The sequence below is a fragment of the Arachis ipaensis genome, chromosome B9 (assembly GCF_059453495.1).
Source record: "Arachis ipaensis isolate K30076 ecotype BB chromosome B9, ASM5945349v1, whole genome shotgun sequence".
In the NCBI taxonomy this organism is placed as follows: Eukaryota; Viridiplantae; Streptophyta; class Magnoliopsida; order Fabales; family Fabaceae; genus Arachis; species Arachis ipaensis.
The window spans coordinates 118,174,667-118,180,634 of record NC_142444.1 but is presented as its reverse complement, the minus strand read 5'-3'; the positions used below and the strand labels follow the sequence as shown (position 1 = coordinate 118,180,634).

General features: G+C 42.1%; 1 non-coding gene across 1 annotated transcript; it reads left to right on the top strand.

The window, feature by feature from the left end:
• Positions 1-5,584: 5,584 nt before the first annotated feature.
• LOC148546075 (small nucleolar RNA R71) lies at positions 5,585-5,691 on the top strand. Its single transcript, XR_015901059.1, has one exon. It is a non-coding gene; the product is annotated as a small nucleolar RNA R71 (small nucleolar RNA).
• The last annotated feature ends 277 nt before the right edge of the window (positions 5,692-5,968 follow it).

Here is a 5,968-nt window from a genome sequence, read left to right as displayed (position 1 = left end):
TTATTTAGCTAGTCTCATGGGGTGTGTTTCAAGCATATGATTCAGGCCAGATAGTTATCTTCCCACCTTGTGGTTGAACCAACTAAGCTAACTTATGACTACATCACAAACTAAGGAATTTACTCTACAATATGAAATCCACTCTGGTCTTTGATAACACACATTCTCTTTTTATTTGATTAGAAAGGACAAGCATACAAGTAAGCAAAGTAAGGATGCAGTGACATCTAGACAGCACACATATGACCTAAGTAGTGAAAAACTTAAAGACAGAATTGAAAATTTCTAACTACCATGGAAGCATGTTCTATTTCATACATGATCTTCCTTATTTAAAGCATTAAAACAGATGGAACAAGGAGGGAACTCCACCACCTTTTACTCATGGGATTGCCCATGCTCTTTCTCTTGCTTGTCCTCTTTGTGTCTACTTGTGCTTCCTTGCATCCGTGCTAGTCTGGCTTTTTTCCAGTCTTCAAGTGCCTTCTTTACTGATTCATGACTCTTCTCCACCCTTACTCTTTCTTCTCGTGCTAACTCATCCTTCACTTTGTCATATTTTGTGATTCCCGGATGTACCATAGGTAGCTGTCCAACTAAGTATCTGAGCCTTGCTAGCATGTTTACATGATTTCCACTTTCACTCATGTAAACCCCTTCAGAGAATGCCCTGTGCTCGTCAAAGAGTTCTGCTTGTTCTATTTGTTTTCGATGCATCTCATGTATATGTGCACCTTGATGTGCTTGGATGTTGATTAGCTTCTGGATAGATTCTTGTTGTTCATTCTGCCTTTGTTCTATCCTGTGGAAGGTTTCACCCCATTGTTTTCCTTGTTCTAATTGCTGCTCCATCATTTGCTTCTGCCACTCTCCTTGTTGATTCATCCATCTCGAGAGCGATTCCTCTTGACTGCCCATAATCTGTAATTGAAGCTCCTTCTGTGCCTCTTGATTCTCCCAATATTGCCTAGATAAGCCATCAATGGCTTCTTGTAATTGGTGCATGTTCAAGGTGGTTGCGGCTTGCTCCTCTGGGTTTTGCCCTTCTACAGTTTGCTGGGCTACCCTCTTTCTTATCCTTCGTTGAGGTAGGGGAGATGTAATAGCATGCATACGCCGGACAGTAATGGGGATACCCTCTTTTATCCACTCGGGATCCTCATCTTCAAACACCACTCCAGCTTTGTCACATAGTCGGAAAATAGTGCTGGGGTAGCCTAACTTTCTTCTAGAATCGCTTTTCTCGGCTCTCTTCCTAATGCCTTCGGCTATGAGTTCATGAACCTTGATCTCTCCTCCTTTGAGTATGCAGTGCACCATTGTGGCTCTCTTGAGATTTACCTCTGAATTGTTTCCGGCGGGGAGGATGGATCTCCTTATGATTTCGAACCACCCCTTTGCTTCAGGAGTGAGGTCTCCTCTCTTAATGAACTTGGGTTTCCTTTCAGAATCTCGTACCCAGTCAGCTCCTGGTACACAAATATCTTGCACAATCTGGTCATAATTGGGGTTGTTATTAATTCTTGAATGGTAGCTCTCTTCCGCAAATGGTATGGACCGTAGCTTTAATGCCCTCATGACACTCATGGGACTGAAATCCACGGTCTTTCCTCTTACAAAACTTGTGTAGGACTTATCTTCCTTATCATATCAGACCGCATTTGTATAGAACTTTCTTACAAGATTTGCATTTACCCGAATGACCGGATCAGTGAGGAGCTCACATCTTCTCTTTTCTACCTTCTTCGTGATTTCGGGACACTCAGTTTTTCTGACTTGAAAGCCCAACTCATAGATGATCTCCTTATCAACCATCCATCCGTACTGTAATGCATGGTGAAAGGTTCTAAATTTCTTTTCATCGAAAGGGCATTGCTCCATAGGCTCCTTTCCCTTTCTTCTTTTAGAGCTTGATGAAGCCATGAGTGATTTTGGTTATGTGAAGGTGTTGGGTTCCGAAAATGATAGATGTGAAGAGTGAGAGTGGAATGTGAAGGTGGTGTACGGAACAAGGATCATTCATATAGAGAGGTGGTGAGTGAATGAAAGGTGTGGATTGATGAAGTGGTTGTTTGATGGACGGTTGGGGCTTTGCATGGAATGAGCACAAGGATCATCAACTTTATGAAGGAATTGGTTCGGTCTCCAAGGTATCCTTCTTCCAATGTTGCATGGCCATATTTTCCAATGTATTTCCCTTGAAGACAAGTGTGTACTATCTTCCTTTTGTGTTATCTGAACCTTTCAATTGCCCCATCAATGCTTCTATAAAATAAAAGAAATGTGATTAAAAACATACTTTTAGAAATTGGTGGCAAAATTAAAAGGTTAACTATTTTTTTTAGTTTTTGTTTTTAACTAACTAAGTGCTACTCATGAGTGCAAACCAACTGACTAACTCAACATCCATGTATGCAACATTGGCAACACCAAACTTAGTTTGGTGCCATGTGGTGTAAAAGATTTGTTCAAGGCCCCTAAGAGTGACATGATGTGGGTTACATTCATGTTCTCTTAGTGTGCCTTGAACACCAAACTTGTTCCTCACTATATGTTGCACACAATGATTCATTCAAGTGCATATCAAGTTGATTTGAAATTCATGAACCTTGAATTATTAATTATTTTTAAAAGCATGTAAAACATGGGTTGCCTCCCATGAAGCGCTTCTTTAGCGCCACTAGCTTGACGTTCTGCCTTTATCAGGGTGGTTGGTAGTGCGTCAAGTCCTCCCCTCTTGCAGTAAATCTATCTCCATTGGCTTCATCAAGGATCTCCACATGTTTCAAGGAGAGAACTCCGTTGATGGTAAAAACTTTAGGTAGCTGAGATGGGATGATGGGTAGATCGGGGGGAATGGCTGGGAAGTAAGCTGAGATTACTTTATCCCCTGGAGAGAAGTCCTCTGTAGGGATCTTCTTGTTCCTCCACCTCCTTGGTACCTTCTTCTTTGTTCCTTTTGATGTTGCCTTGCTCTTTGTGACCTCCTCTTCCAAATAGGTTTTGTTGCTGGTCTCATATAGCTCTGGTGGTTTAGGTTCCTCCTGATTTTCTTTGAGCTGTGACAGCTGCTGATTGCCTTGTTCCTCAACTAAGGGGATTTCCAGATGTGCTGGTTGTGCTTCAGTACTTGTTTCTTCCTTCAGTATCTCACTGTGATCTTTGCTTGGTTCTTTGTTCTCTTGATCTGTTTCTTGTGAGGGCTTGAAAACATTGAAAGTGAGTTGTTCATCATGAATCCTCAAAATTATCTCCCCTCGCTCCACATCTATAAATGCTCTGGCTGTAGCTAGGAATGGTCTTCCCAATATGATTGGGTGGAGATGACTATCTTCCATGTCCAAGATGACAAAGTCTGTAGTCAGGAAGTATTTTCCAACCTTCACCAGCACATTTTCAACCACTCCTACTGCTTGTTTTTGAGTTTTATCAGCCAGCCTGATAACTACATCTGTGGGTATTATCTCATTGATCTGCAGCCTCTTCACAAGGGATAAAGGCAATAAGTTGATGCTTGCTCCCAAATCGCAGAGTCCTTTATCAAACATTGTTTCTCCTATGGCACAGGGGATATAGAAACTCCCTGGGTCCTTCCTCTTTGTAGGCAGCTCTGGTTGAATGAGAGCACTGTACTCCTTATTCATCACTATTATTTGTCCTCCCTTGAGTGAGATTTTCTTGGTTAGCAGCTCCTTCATATACTTAATGTATGAGGGCATTTATTGGAGGGCCTTGATGAATGGTATGTTTACATGGAGAGATGCAAACATGTCAAAAAATCATGAGTATAGTCTCTTCTCTACACAGCCATTTAGTAATTAGAGAAAGGGTGCATAGAGTCTCAGCAGCTCCTTCTGTGTCAGCTCCTTCTGTGTAATTGTGGTTTCTTGATGATTCTCCCCCTGCTTTCCTGCTGAAGTATCTTCAGGTTGTTCTAATGGGTTGTTCAGCTCTTCCTCAGTCTCCTTATTACTTATAGTAACCATCTTGCAATCTTCCCATCTGACTTTCTTTGCTTCACCTCTCGGATTTTTCTCTGTGTCACTTGAGAAGCTATCAGTAGGTTTGGGAATCTGCTCGGAGAGGTATCCCACTTGAAATTCCAGCCTCTTGATGGTGTCTCCCTGATTCTTGATATTGGCTCCCACCTCCTCCCTGAATACCTTATTATCTTGAATCTCAATTAGTTATTATCTTGAATCTACATATGCCCTCAAGTAGAGTCTCAATTCTGGAGAGTCTATCTTCAGATGATGGTGAGTTGAGAGTGGATGGGTGAGTTGGGTTATTTTGGTTTTGGTATGGATGGGGAGAGGTGTTATTAGGGTGGTGTTGATATGATCTCTATGTGGACTGTTGGTGAGCTGCATGGTTGTTGGAGTTGTGACGTCTCTGATCTTGGCTTTGATCTTGTTGATTTTCCCATCCAAAGTTTGGGTGATTCCTCCAACCAGGGTTGTAGGTCTTGGAGTATGGATCATGGGTCTGCCTTGGTGAGTTTCCAATGTAGTTGGCTTGTTCTTGCTCATCCTCTGCCTCTGCATTCACTCCCTCTTGAGTTGCTGATGAGGTGGTGATTGCTGCTACTTAGTTCCTCTCCATCTTCTTGGTGAGGTCAGCCAGCTGCTTGGTAATAAGCTTGTTTTGGGCCAGCAGTGCATCCACATTATTTAGCTCCATCGCTCCTCTAGTGTTGCCTCTTTCAGAGGCATAGAAGTAGTCATTCTCAGCTACAGTCTCAATGACATCTATGGATAGGGGTGCACAGACCCGGCCCGGTCCGAAGGCTCGACCCGGTCCCGAACATTTTTGGGGCTAATTTAGTGTGATTTCATCGGGTTTAGGGTCGGGTAAGGGTCTCAAAAATAGACCCGGTCATTATTTCGGGTCGGGTTCGGGCCATAGCTCGGGTCACCCGAAGTCGGTCCGGTGGCCCGGTCATTATACACAATTAATATTTTGTGTTATTAGTGATGGATCATGACTATTCTTATGTGGAATTTAAGTATTGTAAATCTTAATATTTTGTGTTAGTCATTATAAGACTATAAATTAATGTTTTATGTTTAGAATACATAAGACTTTAGACAAATATTAATATTGTGTTATTTGTATTGATTTAAATATTTGGTATTATTAGACAATATTAGTATTGATTGTGGTTATGCTTTAATTTTGAAGAAGGGTTGGTTCTTGTTATATTTTTCTAAGTGAATTTTACCATGTTAAATAATGGTTGGAGTCTTGTAAATTTGGATATTTTTACATGCTAGCTTACAAGAAGGTATCAACGTAATGTAATGTTAACGGCCCGGTTTTCACCCGGTATAATTGTGGCCCGAAAGTGTATTGGTTTCATCGGGTCTAGGGCCGGGTTCGGGTCTAATAAATAGACCCGGTGTATATTTCGGGTCGGGTCTGGGTCACATCAAACCCGGCTTCACCCGGCTCATGTGCACCCCTATCTATGGCTTCTTCAATGGTCTTCTTCTTGTTCAGAGATCTCCTGGATGAATGGTCTACGGCCTTCTTTGATTCATAAGAAAGGCCTTCATAGAAAATGTGTAGCTGCACCCATTCATTGAACATATCTGGTGGACACCTTCTTGTCAGGTCCTTAAACCTCTCCCATGCTTCATATAGAGTTTCACCATCTTGCTGCCTGAAGGTTTGCACCTCAGCTCTCAGCCTGTTGATCCGTTGAGCAGGATAGAATCTTGCCAAGAATTTGTTCACCACATCTTCCCAGGTTGCTAAACTCTCCTTTGGGAAGGATTCCAGCCATTTAGATGCCTTGTCCTTGAGTGAGAAAGGGAACAGAAGTAATCTATAGGTGTCAGGATGAACACCATTAGACTTCACAGTATCACATATCTTCAGGAAGGTTGTTAGATGTTGATTGGGGTCTTCTTGGACACTGCCTCCGAATGAACAATTGTTCTGAACAAGGATGATGAGCTGTGGCTTT